Source organism: Acyrthosiphon pisum, chromosome A2 (genome assembly GCF_005508785.2).
Source record: "Acyrthosiphon pisum isolate AL4f chromosome A2, pea_aphid_22Mar2018_4r6ur, whole genome shotgun sequence".
In the NCBI taxonomy this organism is placed as follows: domain Eukaryota; kingdom Metazoa; phylum Arthropoda; class Insecta; order Hemiptera; family Aphididae; genus Acyrthosiphon; species Acyrthosiphon pisum.
The window spans coordinates 30,773,109-30,797,926 of record NC_042495.1 but is presented as its reverse complement, the minus strand read 5'-3'; positions in this window follow the sequence as shown (position 1 = coordinate 30,797,926).

Genomic DNA, 24,818 nt, shown 5'->3' with positions numbered 1-24,818 from the left:
AGGAATAGATATTGAAGTTGAAAATCGAAGCATTAATTCGACTACTTATCGTGTACAGTGTACACCGACACGAAAAAAAAATAAAAAAACACACATCATTGTAAAATCAATACATTCGTCGCATGTAAAGCGTAAAAACCAGTTAAAATTGAATTTGTTAACAGACAAATTATTTCACTAAACTATGTTAATTTGTATTAGTCGGGATCGAAATCAAAGTAATATTAAAGAATAGTAAGACGGCGTATTGTGTAGGCAAAACAGCTACAATCTAACATATATTATTATCATGTAAAATGTACCTAAATAGTATTGTTTTAATATAGTAATGCTGTAATATTATTATAACATCCCAACTCATTGACCCGCGTCCAACGGCTACAATAATAATAATGCGTTTTAAGAAAATGAATTTCACCCTGTGGTTAAGACCCGTATTAAATCATCTCTTTAATAAATTAGTCGTTCATGTCGTCTGAAATGCGCGTTAATTGAAAACGTAAGTCGTTCCCGAGCATAGTATCATCTAAGCGTGGTAAGCTTTAATTTTACGACTGACGTAACCGGTACGCTACGTCCAACGTATTTAGTGCATTACCGAAGTGACACATAGAAAGAAAACAACGAAATACCTATGACGCATCACTGGAATAAGTATGAGAGAAAACTCTCACAAAGATTCAAATATCGAAAATCACCAGCCTGGCGGAGAGTAAACACGATAAAGTGTCTAGAGATCAAAATGCCAGAAAAATTTCCGGAGAAATTCTGAAAAACCAGTTTTTTTCCTCAGAAAACGTGGAAAAATTGGAGAATATTAAAATAATATGTTTCCGAAAAAAACTGAAGATTTCGGAAAATTAAAGAATTGTTTTTACACTTAAAAATTAAAATAATCTATGAAAAAAAAACCATTTTAAAAAAATAGATAAAGAAACCTGTCATTGTCATTTCAAATTTGCCAATACGGTTACAATTAAAATTTAAACTATTAAAAATATTAATACGGATATTAAACTTAAGTGTGTTGGTTAAAATTAAATAATATTAATAACTAATAAGAAATAACTGCATACTGTAAATACTTAATAGTTAGTACTGTAGTAGTTAATATTACAAATTATAATTATCTATAAATCAAGTATAGAATCCTCTAGATTTATCCACTACGGACTTTAAGTTAGGCATGGTATATAATATAATATGTATGTAATATGATTATCAACTATCATTATTTATTAGATTGTTTCCACTATACATTACTTTTTCGGTTCTTTAGAAAAAAAAACATTTTTCCCGGAAATTTTAAATGAAACCAAATTTTCTCAATTTTTCCGAAAAAAAAAACAGAAAAAAACCTGGGTTTTTTCGGAAAAAAATGTTTTTTTTGAAATTTTAATCCCTAGTCTTGTCAACGATTTTTTGACATCAATATTATCATATCTCGGGTGCGGAAGTCTAAAAAAAAAATGTGTAATGGAAAATATATTTTTATTTGAGACTTGAAATTGGAACCATAGCTTCTTAGGAAGCTTATAACGGTATCGCAGAAAATATGAGTTCAGGAGTTTTAAATCATCTCTAATTGTATTTCGTACTTTTCCTCTCATAAATCATTACTCGCAGTTATTAATTGTATAAAAAAATAAACCTCAAGATCATGCAGGTATAAGATCAGTGTTATAATAATTATGTTTTATAGCCTGCTATAAGACATATTAATGATCGTTTTTCTGAAAAAGTAGACATTTTTATATTTTTATAAAGCAAAAATGAAAGTGCAGGGATTCGTCTCGCGGCCTTAATTTTTATTTCTAAAGAATCTTTATAGGTTTCTTATGATATTATATAGATCATGATTTATATTAAGATTTAAGATTATTTTTTTTTAAATACTGTTTTATATTTTGTACGACATTAGAAACCTTAGAAATTTTATAAGTTATTGAAACTCTCATTTCCCAGCGGCCATTTGCTTGGAAGTGACCAACTCTCTTTTATTTTAAAGATAATTTTGTTTTTGCGTAATATTATTGTAGTTGGAATTTTATTAAATAAATTAAAAATATGAATAAATAGGTATTTACTGATAATTTATTTTTTTAACTATATGTATAGGTACAAATTAAATATTTATGATCTTCATTATTCATTTGATAAATAATTTCTTCTTTGATTTACAAAGTAAAACTAAAAAAGTGTTATTCGTCCCTTTCAAATGCGTGATGTACCTACATATAAAGAGAGTTTGATTATAAATATTTTTAAATAATGTGGCAAGTCGCTCAGTTTCTGTTTAGTGGAGTAAGATATACCTCGTCATTGAGTAGGTCACTGTAACGGATTTAATTCTATTTAGATTTTTTTTTATCAAATATGGATTTTTTTCATTAAATATAGAGTTGCACCTTTATTTAGATTTTTTATGAAATATAGATTTATTAGGATTTTTATATGGATTTTTTATTCTGAATTGATATATAACCTTTCTAAAAAAATTTTATTTGATAAAAAATCTAAGATTTTGATACCATTTTTAACTGTTTCGAGTTAGGTGGATGGGCCAACTTCAGAACTTCGAAAGCTCGTACCTGAGCAGACTAAAAACGCCATGCGATGACTATTCATTAATAGCGTTCAGTTAAACATTTTCATTATTATTGAACCATGTTCAGTAAAAAAAATCGCCAATAGAAATAAATCAGCCATAATGAACTTTTAACTACGTACAATTTGTTATGTTACGCACTTGTAAGACCGAGACAGTAACAAATTTCGGTGTAACGTCGTCCTCTTAATCGAAAACAATCGATATCTCACTCATCCAAGACAATGCATTATTAACGCGTTATCGTGTGCGTTCAGTTAAACCAAATCCAATAATGATATCGCCGCGGCAGCCACAATCTCTTGCACACTCAGACACCTGCCGAATCTTCGTTGTAACAGAGTTGTTCAATATTATTATAATAATTCCGATGGCGCTAATCCACTCCGATTCGTTCGTTCGTCATCCCGTGCACGCCGGAATAATAATTATGGCATCGAGTTAAATTAACAATTCCGTCTCGGGCAAGGCGTCGCCGTGAGATAAGCGACAATTAATTAGACCATTTATTTGCCGGCGAAAACCGTGTAATTATGTATTCATTCAAAAACGAGAGGGGTCCTAACAAGACTGCCGGCACGACGCAGAATGAGAGGCGGGGTGAGGGGGTAACCGGGTAGAGACGTTTTATCGGAGCTTAAAAGTTCAACTGGGCCGCCACGCCCATGACCTGTTTGATTTATTAAGGGAAATTGCCGTATCGCCTTTACCTTTGTCATTATTATTATTATTATTATTATTATTATTATTATTGTTGCTATTATTGTTGTGCGTGTGAATATCATAACACAAACTTTGTATACACCTATATGATAGTTTATAATACTGCCGAACAAACGTTTTGAATTTACGGCATGCTGTAACGACGTTTAGTGGGTAATTGCCAAATTTAGTAGCTCTAGGCAGGTAGGTATAATAATAACTATGATAATATGTGCAATTAGAGTGAATTTTGCGGAATTCCGATAAAACAAGTACAAAATAATAACGGACGATTGCGTTAAAAGTAGGTTCCATAGATGAATATTAAAAAGTTGATATCGTCCGTAACAGAGTAAACTAGACATGAGAAAAAAATGGCGACTTAAGATAGTAAATTCAACACAATATTTAGGAAATTTCACGCTCAACACTATAAATCCCGATTTGGAAATACTAGTGAGGAGAATACGATTTTATTAGATCGCATCATATTGAACGAACAGTTTGAAATCAATAAAAATTGAAATGATTAAAAACTGTACCTGTTGAATATTGAATAAAAAATTAATTAAAAATTAGATAAATATGAAAATCTGTGCAAGTTAACTAGTTTAAATCATCTGAAAAAAAATCAACGAAATAATTGAGCCCATATAGTTAATTTAATAACTATAAATTTATTTGAGTGACCATAAGTCGAGTTACAAATATTCAAGGAAATAATAACCTGAGTTGAGTTAAAATTTACATTTATTAAATATCCATTCGCCACACTCATAACACAATTTGTGCGATAATTACGAATAGAACATGATTCAATTTTAACTTAAATATTTTTTTCGGATGGGTACAGATATTTTTATTTTCTAACCGATTTCGCCTGACGCATTGATGATCACCACGGAAACGAACAAAATTTAAAAATTACCTAATTCTTACTAGGCGTATATATTATTATATAGTATAATTAATGGTTATTTTTTATACACGCAATGTTTTTTTTTTTTAATTTAAAATAGTGCACCAAATTGGTTTAAATTAGGGCTTGAAACCGATATTGGATAACGAATTTGAGTACCAGTTTAAACTGAAACCAAAAACAAAATCGAATAAAATCAATACTGGTAATCAAAATAGAAATAAATCGAAAACTATAAAAACTGGTATTCAAAACCAAAAACGAAGTCAGAAAAAATAAATACCGATATCCGAAACCGAAATCGAAATCGGAAATAAATATTTACGGTTTCAAGCCCTGGTTTAAATAATAGATAAAATAAGGTTTTCATTTTCTAAGTCTTCGAACACGACTGACCTTCTGAATGTTTATTATTTTCCAATAATTGTGGAAACTGTGAGCATAGTTTTTGTAGGATATCAGCTGACTCTGAAGGTCCGTCGTTTCTGTGATTTTATTCTTATCAAAATAAAATATATCAAGTAATAATTTTAGAAGACACCTTAAACGTCATCATTTACAGAAAAACACAAAATGTCTGAGGTTCAAAAAACTGGTAATTTTATTCCCACTGACTACTATAGGAAAAACGTCTATTAAATCGTTGTCGAATATCGCGTGATGCTTTATTTATCACCACAGAAACGAAGAAAATATAAAAATTACGTAATTCCCACTAGGCGTATATATTATTATATAGTACAATAATTGTATATTAAAAAAATACTAATAATTAATGGTTACTTTTTAATACATCTAGTATTTTTTTTTTAAATTTAACATAGTGCTCAAAGTTAGTATAAATAATAAATAAAATGGGTTATATAGGACCCAAATTGGCCGTTTGACTTCATATATTTAAGATTCATACATTTTCTTCGAAGTGGAAAATATTGAGTAGTGTGCCATGTTTTGTCTATAATGACGCCTATGCGATTTAATTTTTGTCTAAGTCTTGGTATACGAACATGACTGACTTTCTGAATATTTTTATTATTTTCCAAACATTTTGGGAACTGTGAGTATAGGTTTTGTAGGACTTCTGACGTCTGAAGGTCGGTGGCTTTTGTGATTTTATTCTCATCGAAATAAATATCGAGTAATAATTACCAAAAACATCTTAAACGTCATAATTTATAGGAAAATACAAATGTCTGAAGTAGGTATTTAATATTATGATTTATGAGACATAAAAATAAAATAATACATTACCTATAATATACACATGGTTAGATTAGGTTTGGTTAGGTGCTTTTTCGGAAAATCTAAATGAAAAAAAAAAATTGCAATTGAAAATTTTCAAGCTAATATTACTCCGACCGAATTATGAGCTGTGTACCGTATTTCTGGTCGTGCTATGATGATATTCACACAAAAGTACGTAATTTTTCTGGAAAATAAATGCAAAAAGCGTACCCACAGTTAAATATACAAAAACTATGTACTTAAATAACTTTATTTTCTAATATTATTTTTTTTTTTTTACTAGTTGAGTTAAAATTCATCAAAACAAGTAACTTATAACTTTTAACATAACTTTTAACTTTTTAAATAATCACTGCCCACCATTGGGTATATGTATATTATACAATTACCATTACAATACTTCAATTTACTATTTATTAAATGTTAAACATAAAATAAAATATAATAAACCTTCTTTTGCTGTCGTATATGTTATGAGTGCATCCAGTAATGAAATGGTGAAAATGGAAAAATATTTTTGTTTATGTAATATAATATTAGTATACCGTGTGAAGTGACTTTTTTTCTGAAATAGTAAAATAAGCAAAATATGCAAATCAACTGATTGAAAAATATATTATTTACATACAAATATTGTAGATGTCTAAAAAAATATATCGGAAGTCAATATACGAATGAAATTATGCTTAAAAAACATGTTTTATTAAGTAATATTATGTACACCATTAACAATATATAATGGGTGGTTAAAGTGAGTGTGAAATTAATGCGAAATGGACTGAATAATATTGACAAATGATTTCAAGAGTTCAATAAAAAAATCAAATTATGGTAAAAACAGTTATGATGAACTACTACAAAAATGAATAGAGCCGTCTGACTCGAATGAAAAAAAAAGTGGAGTACTTCAAATTATATTGACACTCAAAATTAATAGAATTCTATAAGTATTATTGAAATATTATACAGAGTCCAATAGAATGACAATTAAAATAACTTTCATTCAAATCAATGTTTTTAATTTTTTTATGTGCTATATAACTTTTGGCCCGTGTGCTGCAAGTATGATAGTAAAAATTTAAATATTAAATATTTAAAAATTTTTTCTAAAATTAAAAACTTAAAAAACGGTTTGAATTTTTGGAAAATTTTAAAGTAGCCGATTTTTAAATCTGACTTTTAGAAAACTTTTGACTGTAAAAACATTTATCTAAGTCAAGTGCTTTATATTATTTTTAAATATCAATTTTTTTTGTAGAAAGACTTGTTAGTTTGAAAAGTAATAACTTTTTAAAAAAATATTTACATTTTAACATGTACATAATAACTAATTGAAATATTTTAAATTTTTAATATTTTTTACTACTGGATCAACTTTACTTTACAAAATGAATGAAATTTTAAAAAAATTTCAAAAATGTATTTACTACACGACTTAAGAGATGTTTCACAATCAACATTTTTCTAAAAACCAGATTTACGGACTGGCCGTTTTGAGCATACCAAAAGAAGGTTTTATCCTACGCTTAAAATGTTTCATATTCAGTATTAAAAATAAAAAAATAAAATGTTATACTATAACACGTGTACAATGGACGTCTGTAAATGATATAAACGAAAAAATTAAAAATATTGATTAGAACAAAAATTGTTTGTCAGGAATTCATGTTACACTCTGCATACCTATCATGAACTGATTGAACGAAAATAAATTAAATTATACGTACCTATCTGGTTTTTATTTGTTATATAATATTTGATAAACGAAAATATGGTTTTCGATGAAGTGTCAATGTTCATGAATGATGGATACAAATTAATATGCATAATACCAAATAAATTAACAGATTCGAATGTATAGTTGATTGAAATGTTATCGTAGCTTTGAACGTATGATTAAAATACGGGAGTGGATGAAAAAAAAAATTACCGACATTGTTCGGTATTGGGTTTAAAATCCTGCACAATATAGTTTAATATAAAACTATTTATAATCAAAAGAAAATTTGTTTTACAAAATTAATGGAATATTTTAATCACAAATCATTAATTTTTTCATAAAATCTGCAAACGACGCGTGTATCCATAAAACAGGGTACGCAGAAAAAGTGAAGTAGTTGCGCGTGCGCAAGACACAAGAGTCAAAAAATTGCGAGTAGATAATTAGAATTTACGGTTCAAAAGACAAGTCTCATATTCTGCAAACATAATTCAAAAGAGTAATTAAACACCTAATATAAGTAAATGAGTTATAGTGTGTACCCTGTTTTAGTGGACACACGGAATAGTTTATGAAAAAATTTAAATACTTACTGGGTGATCTTTTATCACCCTATTTTTATGCAGAAATCTCACATTTTATATTTAAATTTAAATTTTTCAAATTTTCAAATACAATCGAAGACCATATTTTGATATTTTAAGACCTTGAGATTTTTTAGACCGGCACTGAAGGTCAATCATGTGAAAATAAAAAAATTATTTTTTTCAAACGGGAACTACAATAGGCCCCCCCTTATTTTTCCATTTTTAATTATCAAGCAGTTTTTTTGTTTGAACATTTGTATGTATCTAAATCAAAAATTGAGTGAATATTTTTAAGTTTCACGACTTTGTGTGCCAAGCTTAATAATATATTTTCTGTGGTGATAGGTAAAGTATCTAAGGAGGCTTAGATAATTCGAAAATGTAAGTAATTTCAATTGATCTACCAATAAAGCCAATTTGGAAAATTGATTCAAGTATAATAAATATTATATCTAGTATTAGATACATAATTTATAATTTATATTTTTATAAAACCAATTTTAAGGATAATATAATTTTTAGTATCAACATTTAATAACTCAGAAACTACTCATTAGAATTTTTACTATCAGAATTTTCAAGAAAATCATTCACTAAATAATTTACAGTAAAAACATGGGAGTAGTTTTTATTTGAAAAGTAGTAATTTTATTTCGATACAGTACACTCCTTGTAGTACCTACAAAAAATACCAGAAATATTAAAAATATGGTCTTTACAGGTATAAGATACTTAACTTGATGCTTAAATATACTTAAAAATGTAAAAATCAGAATTTTAATAAAATATGTACTGTTGAATGGGAAAATGGGTATTTTTCGTTTTGAATTCAATCCACTAACAATATTAAAATCGGCACCGAAAATATCTATCGTCAAAATAGCAGCGCTGAAAATTCCTAGACCCTATTAAGTAATAAGTGCAATGACTATTGGCCGTTCGATCGAATTGTCGAGGGAAAATATAACATTAAAATTTCGTGGCAACGATCATAATATAAATTATTAGTTATTGTGTTATTATATTATATTATCTACAAAGCTTAAAAGCTTTAACCCGTACACGACATGTGCACACCATCGGAAACGGTCGATTCCCGTATTAAGGGTTGAGTAGTGGTGACACGTGTGTGCTAAATTAGGATAATATTAGATTACCTCAACCCGGGTACTACCCGGCTAATGGTTTCGCCGTAGTTCGCAGAGTATTGTAAACAGACGATGAAATCGTAGAACAACGCAATGCAATATAATAATAGTTTATATACCCTTCGGATCGATTTCAAAATCAATACACCTATATACCTATCAAATGTTTGCTCTTCGAGTATCGGGTAGGTACGTTTAAACATATTTATAATAATAATAATTCTAATATGCGAATATAATAATATTAAAAGGAGGTCAGCGTGATATTTGTCATCTCTCTCGGACCATAGATAAAACGCTTTATTTTATTTATGATTTTCGAGTTATCTTAGGGTAAAACCATGGAGGACGATATTTTTGAGTGTTTGACGTATCGTTTTTATATTAATATAGTTTTTGACTTTATTTACGACTTTCAGAGTAAAAAAAAAATGAGGGCAAGTGGGTGTCGCTCTGCTGTACAGTAGGTTACAAGTGGTTACACTCTAATGGACTGTGTTGAATTTGAATTCAATGACATAATATAATTATATAAGAAAAACGATTTTTAGCGAAGACGGTCAGTCAGCCTCTGATATTACTAAGTATATTCGAAAATGTTATTGTGAATAAAGTAGTTTATATATTTTAACATTTTGGAACTTTGTTTAAATATTTTTAATCCTTAGCTATAAAAATTGAACATTTTATAAATTTTTAATTACTAAATAATTTGTAACTGTTTACAAATCAATTAGTTTTGCCTATACGTTGCACCTGCGCGGGAAAGAAAATTTAAACACAGAGCACTCTTAATAATTAAAGGTAATCGTGACGTTGTGGTTGGGACGGTATCCAGAGGTGAAAAATCGAAAAGTCAACCGCATCGAGCCACCCGATGTTATTTTTTTTTTAACGATTTTACGATCAAATGATATTTAAATCGTTTTTTTTCTCTTTACCGAATCCCATCAAGGATTCTATTTGTGGAAATTATGCAGATTGTTTAGGGCACGAGTTGTGAGTGCATAAAGACGCGTGCATTTGTTTAAACATTAATATTTTGAACCAAAAACATCCGAGCTCGAACCATGTAACACACTACTAAATAAAACTTTCGTGGGGGATTTTCACGGAGCAAATGTATTCCGTTTTCCCTAAAAGACAGTGGGGAGAAAAGCCTTTGCAGAGAGCACAGAGCCCACTGGGGAAGTGTCCGGGTTCCCAACAGGCCGGTGCGCCGCTGAATAAATAATAATTCCGTCCTTTAAACAAGTTAATAATAAACATAATATATTGGGTGATAAAGTTCTGAATGCGATGGAAAGTGTCGTGGATTCTTTAGGTCTTATTATTATTTAAAGGCACGCAATATTCACACGAAAACAGTGGCGTAGCCAGGATTTTTTTTTTTTTTTTTTGGGGGGGGGGGCTATAGATAGCTGAAATGTGTTAATACTTATAGTAAATTTTTAAATATTTTAAATACCATTAAAATAATTTTTAAATTTTCTTTTCATTTCGGTGAAGCTGCAGTCCCTCTGCCCCCTCCGCCCTGGCTACGTCACTGCACGAAAGTATGTTTATAGATTTTCTTACTTCTAAACTTAATACGTTAATATTGTCATATTAATCGATGATCGGTAGGCACCTACTCTCAATATTGTTCATTTACCTACTACAAAGTTCAAATTAGGTCATCGTCAAAAGTCATCGTTGAAATCCGTACAATCATTGTTCAAAACGATAAAAGTAATTAACTATATTAATATTATTAATCGCTTCCAGTTGATTTGAATTAAAATCTAAAATGTGTGTCGATATTAAATCGAATTATATTTTCAGCTATTTTATAAAAATGTTCGTTGTTGAAAACATTTTAGCGCGCTGTTGAAAATCGTATCTCAAATCGACTTTCGATGTGTCAAATTAATTAATACGTCCGTTACACGTCGTAAAATCATTATTTTATGCTAAAATAATTCGGTTTTGTTAGCTGATAATGTTAACATTGTAGTTTCTAAACAATTTACTATTATACGGGTTTAATGAGTTAATAACTTAATATATTTAATATTTTAACGTTTTTACTCGATTTTTACGATCGCTAATTGCCAAACGAAGACGCTGTGCTAAAGTCAAAATGATCATTGGCAAGTATAGTTCAGTACCTATTCAGCTTTTATAACTCTCATGTGAGAAAATTTAATTTCACCCTAACAGATCAGTGTGAAATATATTATGCATTTAATGACTGTATCAACTGAATGACAAATGTATAACAATAATCAATAAATTCTAACGAGCGGCATAGACTTGGATCCAAGATCGACCGTTCGGCCACCCCTGGTATCCATAGGGCAGTCGTTGATTGGTGGAAAAGTCGTCTTACAATATTGTGGTGGGCACCCTAAAATAGGTATAAAGTATGATTTTCAAAATTTCAAAATGTCATAAAATCGTCGGCTAATCCCCCGGTAATATTGTTTTCGTATTAACCGTCGTCGCGATTCGCCGACACGATATTATTATTATACCGGGTCGTGGGTAGGCACGATCACGCGTGTCGGCGTCGATTTTTAATTGGCGCCGGCTGGGAACTTTCGACCGCGAGTTTTTCGTCGCCGGAAACTTTCGCCCGGTCGTACATATTTTATACCGATCGATCGCGGCGACGGAGGCGGTGGTAGTGCATAATAAATCGCCGAGCTAGGTAGTAACTTGTACCCTGACCGACATGGTATCATATATTGTACGGCGCACGATGGCCGTCGCCATTTTCTCAACTCTGATTCACTCGAACCGCGTTATAACCATATTATACGGTGAAAGACATACGCGCCAAAATGAGATAAGAAAAAATAAGTTTTATCGTACGAAAGCGCCAAAATCCTAGATACCCGTATGAGATACGCTCAATAGATATTAAATAACAGATTTAGAACTATATTATATTATATATTTTTAACAATTTATCTATTATTGAACATTTTTTATAAGATCGACAAAATCGACCATTTTATTCGAATTACAATTATTTTCATGTATATTGTATTTTAACAATTTATTATTGACAATTTTTCGTAAGATCGAAAAAATTCACCGATTTATTAAAATTATAGTTTATTAATTTCTACTATATTTATTGAACGTTTTTTATAAGATCGACATTTTTAAATAACTATTAATATAAACCATTAATTTTGGCGCAAATTATGTGTCATTTTTGGACCTTTGGCGCTTATGTCATATAGCCGTATTATAATATAGATAAATTAATTCTCACGTGGACGCATACATATATATATAAAGCTAAGTTACTTAGCCTAAGTATTATAGGCATATAAGTTCATCGGATTAGAATATTTTATACTGTCGCCGAAGAAGCTTATGATATTGTAGTACTGAATTAGACATTGTCATTAATTTCGATACGATTTGAATAATTAGTCTATTGCGAATTATGAGAATTTTCAAATATTAATATTTTACACACTCAAGCGCCCGAATTTATATGCATTTGCATGTTTTTTTGTTTTAACAGTCCAAAAAGTATCTGGAAAAACTTCAAAATTAATTTTTTCGTTTTTATGCTTATAAAACTAAATATCCTTTTCATAGCACGGATGATATTGCGAACTTGGCGGGCTTAAAGTCGTTCAAATCAAGACGGGTAATGTTCGATGTCACTTTTATGCATAAAATCTTGAACTGTGTTATCAACTGTCCTGAGTTATTACAAAAAAATGGTCTTAAAGTACCCTCTTTGAACTCCAGATTTAACCTACCTTTTGCAATACCTCATCCTAAAAACAACTACTTCATAAATAGTCCGGTGTGTCGCCTACCAATAACTTGAATAAAATTCCCAATTTTGATTTTTTTTTTGTCGATTCCTGCTCTAAGCTAAAAACTTGTATTTATAATTTGGATGTTGATGTTCAATTTGTTCTCAGTTATTTCAACTATTGTCTTATCGTGTTGATTAACGATAAATTTAACCTTTCAATACTCTTAGCCTTTGGGGTGTAACATATGTTTATTTATTTAATAAATATTGTATTATTATTTTAAACTACAAGTTTGAATTATAGTAAATAGATCTGGAATACAAGCTTTTATTTTTCATATTTGTTATTTCTTTTAGGTGTATCTCATATTTATTTGCTATACTATTTTTCGTTGTATAATATATATGGTTTTAAATTGCATTTTTTCACATATTTTGTCATTTTTAGATGTGTCCTGCCAATTTCTGTATTTTACTAATAGCGAAGTGTTTCATACCCAATTGTATTACTATTGTTCGTTGGTTTTTCCGGACGAATCGTAACAATAAAGAAAAACTATTGTGTATACGAACAGACCATTGCCAAAATCCACGATTTCGTTTCAAATCAAAAAATATGGATAAAAATCGTCTAATATAACGCGACTATTACAACTGCGTACGTGTATATCTAATGCTTAATTTAATTGTTCGTTTAAATGCATTTTTATTTGCATATTTTTGTATATCTTAAGTGCATATTTGAACTATAATCAGTGCATAAATACATCAATTTGTCATACGTGTTTAGTGCATGTAATTCCGGGCCCTAACTCACAACTCACTTAAAAATCAAGATGTCGTTAAAAACTGATCGAGAGAACACGGAAAATTTTCTAACTTCAGAGTTCGATGATGGGTCGATTCATTCAAATATCAAAACCAACAGCAAACTTTTGAAACCGGTGAACGAAAATTTGCTGTGTTGTACGCAGGGACTGGAACCGAACCTAAAAGAACTGGTGCTGGAACCGAAAATTTATTTTAATAAATAAAGTATCAGAACCGAACCGGAATTTTTAAATTAAATATGTTATTTTAGGTTCAAAAAAGAAGTAATTTTATTCATCATGATTTAATGGGATTACTCTTTTGTGTATAAGCTGTGGAAGATCATATATTCGTATTATGGGTTTTCTAATATTTCTCATTCTATAGTTTATATATAAACTAAACCCTGATATGTATTTAAAATTATTATACTTTTCGGTTACTAAATTATCTGGAACCGGTACCTAAATTATTTGGAATCAGTACCGAAATTATTTGGAACCGATACCTTTATTTTTTTTTTTTTTTTTTTTTTTTTTTTAACCAGAACCGAACCGGAATAGTTATATTATCGGAACCGATAACGATAAATTCAAAAGTTTCCAGTCCTTGCAGGCCGTACTTGTGTAAAACGGAGACAACCCGTCATTATAGTGTGTGTGCACGATGTCCCTTTAACTACAGGGGCTAAAATTGTGTGTAGTATGACACACTTTGTGCAGTACGAAAGTGTGGAATGCGAAATTGAAAAGTATATAACCGGCCTGTAACACCTAGTAGCTTTTTTTACGGGTTTTCTTCGTTCATTGAAAAATTATTAGAACATGTTACATTGGGAAATAATATATAGACAAGAATTTTAAATATTAATAACTAGGGCCCGGATTTATATGCAAATGCATGTTCTTCTACAATTCACCTAGAACAATTTTGATTATAAATGTTGACATTTCGTAATGTGTAGATTCTATGGTTAAATTTTTTTTTTTGCATATTTTAGCATATTTGAATGAAAATTCATATTTATTGCATATTTATTGATAGTTGCATAAATTTTGCATATTCTACAATTCATAGGATTTACGTCTGTAAAGATACCTACTGTCGATTATAAATAACACATTATACGTCCAAAAGTGATCGTCAATCGACATCATCGTTATCGACGGCCGACGAATGACGACAAATATTGGATTTTCTAGTGGAAAATGTATTATTACCCAAACACGTCCACATTATATAACAGTATAGTATACTGTACAATACGTATTGGGTAACACTGCAGAGTTTAGTTTGTATGGTCTTTATAGTGCGTAGTGTACAGTGTACGGTATATTTTGTTTAAAAAATTTAACTTGCTACTTTTATTTTTATATAATGCCTAAAGTAAATAATGTTTCCCGGTACGTAAATGAATATCCAAAAATATTTAAAACAGACGGAAATATTTTATTTTGCAATTTTTGTTTCAATTCGAAAACTTGAAATCCATATTTATTACTTCATGCTGGTACTCGTCCAATAATAATAGTTTAATATAAATAGTAATACTTTAATTAATTTATTACACTTTTATACTTAAAAAATGTCATTAAAAATGTAATTTTGCATTTTTTTTATTAATAAACAATTTTTATACCTAATATATTGTTAATTTGTAAAAAAAAATTCAATTTGCATATTTTTTGCATATTTATGATATGAATCGGCATATTTAGTAGATTTTTATTGCATATAAATCCGGGCCCTATTAATAACACTAATAATTATTATTAGGAGTCGTTTTTCACAAGTTTTACTTATTGCAGATACAATATTTAAAAGATTATACAGTAAAAAATAGCTAATGAATGTTTAATGATGCAAAATGAACCATTAACATAATATATGTTGTTCCAAATCGTGATATAAAACAAAATAATATTACTGTCGATGTTTGAAAATTATTTATTATATTATATTTTTTTTTAATGATAAGTATACCTAAATACCTAGTGAATATTTTAAACTGAATATTAATAATATGGTAATTACACTAATTTGATTTTAAAAATTATTTTATCAATCAATTCTATGTGATTGTGAGTAATATTGTAGTCTGGGGATCATTTTTCCTGGGGGTCAGGGTTTTTTTCCGCAATTCACTGTCTCTATATTATAGTTCAGTGCATATATGGTAAAATTATGAATAATAATATTACCAACATACTGACATAAATCGTTTTGTTGTGATATAGTTTGCAGTACTCTGTAGATTAAGAAATTGACTATTCTATGCTTGTGTGTATGGATCAAATACATTTTTTTTTTGAGGGAGGGTGTAGGGGCGAAGCTTCCCACGGTAACTCCAAGTTTAATATAAAGTGCGTAGTACAAAAAACATATATTTGAGCCTCTGCCCTTAAATGCGAGACAATTGACAGAGTCGAATTTCTCTATCAGATGAGACCGTCCAATACGGATCTGAATAATATAATATGTTATTGTTCAGTCGGAACATAATAATAAATGCCTAAATTGAACGGTTTCGAGATGATAATGCGGTTTGTGTTATATAACTGACATTTTTAACTAGCTACTTAAATCTACTTCTTTATGTCGTTATTTTTTTAACTCGATTTATTTTTGTATAATTTATTTTTATTTAAAAAAAAACTTTATGAGTTGTAGACGATTTACTGCGTCATGCGATATTTCACTTTAACAAAGAACTTTTGTTTTTACATGAAACGAACAAGTACAACAGTGCAGTAGTATTATAGTGTAATATAGTTAAGTGGGCGACGTATTTTGTTTTAATTTTAAATTAAATACAAATAAATATTGCAAACCGTCCTTAGATTCGCTTTATAACTTGTACGTATAGGTACCTACCTGCATTGTATGCGTCCAACAAACAAGTCTGCCGAATATTTCAATGGTCTTTGACATTATTATAATGGCCAGCAAATACTTACACTACAGCCTCCTCACACAATTTACAACGGCACGATTTATAATGTTATAATGCCTCAGACGTTGTTGAATTATGTAAATATGTCAGGAAGTCATTTCGATATAATATGTTTTGCGAAATTCAGTCGATACCTACTAATAATAATTAATCGTAAGCTTATAAATCATTAACTGTTGAAATCACTCGTTCCAAGAATAATGATCATTATAATCCTAGCTGATCCCGTAAAAATTTACAACTTTAAAAAAAAAATTGTTTAACTCCTTTTGGGTGTCACTCAGCCTCCCTGGTAGGCAATCCGATCACATGTGATGCATGCTTGTACTTGATCTGCCTGATTGGCCAAAGACAACCAAATAATAAATACGAATTTCAACCAAGAAGTCTCTAAGTCCAGGGCTTGCATTTGAAAAAAAAATTCCGTTTTATGTTATTTAGAATTAAAACGTTATCCAATTTTTGCGTTTATCGTTTTTTAGAACTAAAACGTCCTACAAGTTTTGCGATTATCGTTATTCAAAATAGTGTTAATACCTATTAAATTTAAAAGTAATAACTAATGCAGGTAGGTATGGCCCGGATAGGAAATATAATATAATCAATTCTTAGATTTTTAGATTGTTTGCATGAAATAAATGTTTCTACGAAACCAATAGGCCTTTTAAATAAATAAATTTTAAAATATTTCGTTTTGCGTTATTTTTCGTTCAATGATGTTCTGTAAATAACGTTTTGTGTTATGTTTTGTTTTACGGTATTTAATTATTTTTGATTATCGCTTTACGTTTACAAATTTCAATCATTTTTTGTTATTATAACGTCAGCGAACCCTGCCTCTAACCAATGTATCACAACCATTTATAAACAAAAATGTCCACCGTAAATCGTAATGGCCTACTAAAATCACGATTGATAATGTTCATACTTTGAACGCGTACCTAAAGCATTAATAAACGATTTCATTGGCGACTCACCGGGTGAGAACCACTGAGCTGGACCAAAGTATACCTTAACGAACACTATAAAACCATTTTTTTGTCACTTAACTAATTTCGACGTTGCTGACGTTCATTTTTTCGCAACAGATAATAATACCATGTCGAGCAAAATATGCGTATTACGCATATGACTCGGTAAGTCATACAATACGCGACGTATTGTACAGTACGTGCGCTATTGTTCGCCGGGATGGTTTCAACGAGAACAAAAACCGTTCACGCATGCGAAAAATGAAAATTTTTCAAATTTGATGTTCAATCATATCCGCGGCACCAATCGTAAAGTGCTCGGTAGGAGTACCTGCGACGTATCTTATTGTCTATATTGTACTCGTCACGTGTGAAAAAAAAAAAAATGTTTTTGCACAGCCGAAGAGCGCGGTAAAGAGACCAAAGAGACGCTTCGGAAAAATATGTAATAAAGGCGTGTCCGCTGTAGAATGATAAATTTTAATATCGTACTCGTTATGCGCGAGCTCGGTTTGTAAAAAAATAAATAAAAAATACCCGTAGCATATCGGTCACGTTTCTTTTTTTCTCATAAAAAAAAAAAGAAGAGAAGAGTTCTCCGCCGCTGTGAAATACGACAAACTGAAATAAAGTCCGGGATCCATCATATATTATATATTATGTATCCAATATATTATTATGTTTACCACACACACACACACACGCGCGAGTGAGCTCACTCACGCTATGCCAATTTCATCAGTTCCTAAGTGATTTGTTGACTAGAACTCGCGCGACGACTGAAGTATAATATAGTACCTACCCACGCGGTGCAGTCGTGTGCCTTGCATGCCTACTCCCGCGAGGCCGTTCAAAATAATTGAACTCGGCAGAAGAGTCGGAGCGATTGAGAATTCGACTGGTGAATGATTTGACCGTGTTAAAAAATAAATGCAATAATTCGATCGATATTGCGGCGCTGTGAAATGTGGACTTCACCACTGTTGTACCGCTATTATACCTAGCCGGTATATAATATTAATATAATAATATGTCGGAGTGTTCGACAAGTCCAATATAATACGCCTGGACAGCCGCAGAAAGTTGAAGATGAGAATAATTACACTCTTAACCCGTGACCACTCTGCGGGGTAAGATCCCACCCCAATCAAACTCGAACGGTGCACCTATAAAGTGGTTATCGGGTTACTTACGTGTTTGTACGTCATTCCGCGCCAGCTGTCGATATTGCATAACAATCTGTGCTTTTGTTTTTCAAATTAAATAGCCCCCCCCCCACGACACCTGTCCTTCGGATTTTTGACATAAAATCATTAGCTGATAGAAGGTTTGATGATTATCTCTGGTTTCCGTCTAAACTTTTATCGATTTCATTGTCCCTACTCAGGATACCGTCACCATTCCCATACGTTTTCATTCCAATTTGTGCAACACTTTATTTAAAAAACAATCCGTTGTACAGTTCGACGAAGCTGATCCCGAAGCGGACCCATCATTCTTGTTTTGAATTATTATTTTTGTTCTAAAATCAATATTTTAAAAAATTTTTTTATATATACGATTTATTGGCTCCTCATTTACACGTATAGGTTAGATTATACTAAGAAAATAAAATAATTTAAATCAGTTTTAATTTATTTTTTTTTTTGAAAAATTAAAAATGAACGGTTTGTAAATCTGGATTTTTGATAACTTTTGACTGTAAAAACATTTATTTAAGTCATATACTTCGTTTATTTTTAACAGTTTTTTATCTTAAATAAAGACAATCCAGTTGTGCAAAACATTTCAAATTCAAAAAGTACCCTTAAACTTTTTTGAAATATTTTATGAGATTTTTTTAAATGGTATTTGTTAAAATCTAAATATTTTTTAAAAAAGTTATTAGTTACTTAAAAAAAACGAGTTACTTAAAATATTTTAACATTTTAAAAAATCATAAATAATTAACCACTTGACTTATAAAAAATGTTTTTTCAGTCAAAAGTTTTATAAAATCTACATTTACAAATTCACTGGTTTAAAATTTTCTAAAAATAAATTTAATCAGATTTTAAATTTTTAAAATTTTAAAATTAAAAAATAAAAATGATATATTATACCTGTAGCACAAGAGTCAATAAGTTATTGATAATAACAATAATTAGAAATTATTGATTAGGAGAAAAGTTATTTCACTTGTCAAGTCTTCCTGTTATGTCCAGTATTTCTTTGGTATTATAATTATTGGAGTGTGACTGGTTATATTTAATTGTAAATTATTCTTAATATTAAAGATCATATTTTTTGGTTATGCAATTAGAATAGATACATTTGTTCCCGTTTGATAGTAATAATATTGGCTACAAAAAACAGTATACCTCCTCAGCCTCACCCGAATGGCTGGAAAACACTAAAGTTTAAATGTGAACAGTATAATAATATGTATGCGTACCCTGCTGATACGACATTGTCTGAAAGTGTTTGAAGTCCGTCAATATGAAATATTTTTCCATATTAATTATAATTTCTCACAAAAAAAACGTGAACAGTGGGATTGGATATTTTTTTAAAAAACCACAAATATTGATGTTGTACGGCGGGGTTGACAATTTGACACATTTAATTCACGTTGTCGACCATTCGACCGAAAATATTAATATAACATCTTCTCCCCTTGTGAAATGTCTCGTCGTCGACGAGGATACAACAATGGTACTATAGTTATAGCAATTGTTATTATATAGCTTAATATTGTGACTTTAATACTTTGGTGTTATTAACGGCAAAATGTACTTGTCAAACGTATTTTACCATGTTGCAATTTGATGAAATTAATTTATGTTTCGTTTATGATAAAATGATTACTGCCATGGTGTTTATCATCAGCATACAAAACTACAAACGTTCATCGCATACCGAGCGATTTTTAATTAATTTCATCACCAAATTGGTAAACATGGTGACAAAGTTTACTTGGCCATCAAAGTATATTATACGACCTTTTGAGCCGATTTTTTTTCCTATACTTAGACACACGTAGTCAGTGGAGTGAATATTTTGTTGTGACTAATTTTTTGTTTGTACATTTGTTTTTTTCAATACAAATTATGCACTACCTACAATCAGTCTTGAGTCCAGAAAAAATATTTTTCTTATCTAGGTAAAGATACACAAAAAACTAATTTAGATGAACAAAAAATAAACTCAACTAAAATTATCTATTTAATAGATAAAATACATGAATAGTTTATCCAGACAAAAAACTGATATATTTTTGAAACACAATGATACAAAATGATTTAAAATTGCATTGGATCAAAAAAATGTATCAGGCATTCGTGTGGACAAAATTTGGTATTTTTTAAGTGGTTTGAAACGGGTCTCGATTTTAAATTGTTGTTTCTGTAGTTAAAATTGTGTTTTGTTTAGAATAAAAACAAAATACAGGTATATTTCGGAAATCCAATATAATATTAATAACAGTTCGTAGCACCGGTAGCCTGCGTGTAATTGAAGGATTTATTTCTAATAAAATAGTTTTTTATAACTACTTTATAACTAAATACAGATATAATTGCGTTAAAAATATGTCAACATTTCAATGAAAATATTTAAAAATTGTGTTAAAAACATTATGTTAAAATCGCAATAAAAAAATACATTAGAATTACATAAAAAAATCATATGATATTATAATATAAAATTGTTAATTACTTTCTTAAAAAACATGACGAATATTATTAACATATTACAGAATTATAATATTATTAAATATTGTAAAAAAGTGATTAAAAATTAAAATATTGTATTATTTTTCTGAACTAAAATTTACAATTATACAAATTTCTAAATTATTGTGTTCTTGAAAATTGTATCGTAACCTAACCTATCCTGACTAAAAGTACATTTATATAATGAAGAATTACGTTCAAAATGTACACTTGTTATCAGTGCATATTATTTAAACTAATTAAAAATAATCTTATATCTATGATCTATATCTAAATAAACATTTTTAATTTTCTACCGTATACTCGGAGTGGGTAAGTTTTAATAACTTAATATACTTCGATTTTTTCTAAGGCATATTAAAATTTATCTTTAACTACTTCCCCATTGGGACCTGGAATACGTCGGTCAATAAATCATCGATATTATAACAATATCACCACACTGGTGAAGTATATAAAATTTGCAAAAATTGCAATATAAAACTATATAGGAGGCTAATATTAGTCTCATTCGTATACATATTTGATTTAACCGATATCAATAAAAAATTGAAATATATATTAAATCCGGAATTCATTTATTCAGACTTTTCGCGTTTCAACCCGACGTTTGATATTTTTTTTATTTTTTTCACGTACCGTTTAAAAATAAAAATATTATATTATATTAATGCACATTGTTTCTCAGTAAAATATTATACATCGTGTGGATGTATAAAATCAACAATAATGTTCGTTATTTACCTGATTTTTCCTTTGGTGCCACACATAATGTCTTCAATCGGCATTCAGCATTTTTCCGTACTGATAAGTCTACCCAGACTATAATGAGTATAAATAATAATATTATATTATAATAGAATTCGCTGTATAGTCAAAATTGTCATCGTCGAAAATATCTGATAAATAATAATACTATCAGGAACATAAATTATAACATTAAAAGGAATAATTATTATTTTATGAAACGCAAAAAAATATATTATATAGATGTCTTTCAGTAGATAACTGGTGTTTTCAACTAGGATAGATATAATTGATAACATTTAGATTTATACATGATAATTGATATTTTTATCTAGAAAGGTTTCAACACTACCTACATGTAAAAGTAAATTATCCAAGTTTCGATTAAACATTATTAATAATTATTGTTATTGATTTTAATTATTTCCGTCGTTTATGATTTTATCATGATTTGTAATGATGTGTAAATAACTATAAATGTTTTATCATTTTTAAGCTATTATACTCGTGTCTTCATTGCAGTTCAATTAAATTTATTGTCCTATAAACTATGCATTTTCATATTATATTTATTTATTAAACCCAACCACATGTCCAGTGAACCATATTCCTATTGAAAAATTGCTTACATATTACAATGTTATATAACAAATTGACGTGTTATGTATTATATTTTAGTGGTACAACTATACAGCCAAAAGTCACTTTTTACATATTTACTTTCCATTTAAAAGATTTAAATCCATTTATAATTGTAAAAAATATAAAACAATCAATGAAAAACGTTTGTAAGATAAACCAATGGAAAAAAAATGTATTTATTTAAAATACTAAAATATTTCACAATTTTATATTTTGTGAGATTTCCAAACATTTTTTTGAACAAAGACAAATGTTGTTGCAATATTATAATGTTTAACGATTTTCACCGAGTAAATTGAATTTTCAATAATAATATTAATAAAATGATAAATATATAATAATTGCACGTAGAGATGTGAGTGCTGTAAATTTACCAGGTAAATTTTACCAATTTTTTTTTTACCAAAAAAAATGTTGTTTGGCCCCTCTAATCAAATGAAATCAAAAACGCCAAGTCAGAATCGCAAAGAAATATCATTTTTATCAACTTATACTGTGATATTATCATTTGTAATAATGATATACTTGTTATTGTTTATATAGTTTGTTATAGGCAATAGTTTCAATATTCTGCCACTCCTATTATATATTAGAACATTAAATATCAGTAGGTAATTAGGAAACATTTCATATAGGCAGATCGCAGATACCAAGAAGGACGATAATGTGATATTGATAATATACAATTGTTAATACAAAAGTTAAGTCTAAATATAAATATTTTGACTTAAAAAGAAATAAAGATTATGTGAATTTTGAAGTTTAGTTTAATTTAAATTATTTATTTAATATTTGATTATTCATATTTTATAAAATGTCCTAATTACTAATGTCTAATACAGAACAATAAATAATTTAGATACATTTTTCAAATGTTTTGTTGATTATTGTTATTATTGGAAAGAACTGAATTTAACAAGTAGGTATACACATAAGTACCTAATACAAATCGTATTTACTAATGTCTTATAGTAAATAATAACAATGGCCCTAAGATTTAGCTATTTTACCATTTTTACCAGATTATTGGTAAATTTACCGATATTTTTTTTTACGTAAATTCTACATCTCTAATTGCATGCGATATCCACTGAGTATTTAAATGTACCGATATTGACTATACAGTGCGCCGTGTTACAAGTTATAATAATATTATAAAAATAATTCCATGAAAAATGCATAATATTTCGTGGATAGGTATTTAGAATATTTTGATCGTTTGATGTAAAATACCAATATCACCAAATTTAAACTGTATTTCATATGAAACAACTTCAAATCTGTTCAGAACATATTTGATATAGTTTTCGAAAAATTGCTCACTTTACATCATACATTTATCATTATAATATGGATTATATATAATTTTAAAAAATTGTATGTATCTAATGATATCATAAATATTATTATGATTTTGTATTTTGTTAGTTCAAAAATAATTTATTTGTGTACTCCGCATATCAATCGAAATCATCACTAAAACAAGTAAAAATGTAATAGTGAAATCATTAATTAAAGCGTAGAATGTATAGACACAACATGTTATAATTGAAGTAATACGTAATTTTAAAAAATGAAAACAAAAACGTTTTGCTTAACATTCATTTGATTTTCAATTTCAGTTTTAGTTACAAAAATAAACCGAACGTTGAAATATAAAATTTAAATCAGTCGTTATTTTAATTAAACTTCTAAATTGATTTACTGAAAATTGAAAGGGGTAAAGCAGTTTAGTAATAATTTCCAATAATATAACTCATAGGACGTAATGACAAAATAATTAGGAAACCTATCATTTCCAGAATCTTTTGGTAAAATTCAAAAAGAAAGGTTTGGATAGTGTCTGAAGACCGAAAAAAATTTATAATTTCAGCACGCACGGATACTGGAATATTATGCTACCTATAAATATTTTACATTTTATTTACATGAAATAAAAAAAAAAAGAAACAAGTCGGCCGATATAAAATAATATATGTCATTTAATTTTTAGAAATTTACATTTTTTCTTCCACGGCAATTTAATAAAAAATACCACGCACGTTGCAGCGTTATGTAGTCATTATATTATTCACACGCACACACACACACACACCTTCTTATATTATTCAAAATACCTACATATTATGACACGAATTTAACGAATCCCTTTTTTTTAACGTCATACTGGATGTTATAATCATTCAAGAGTCGGTTTTGAGACATTCAACATAAATATTAGAGCATAAAAAGTATTCGAGCATTTTCGTTAAATTTATTTTGACGACGGTAAATTTTAATGTTT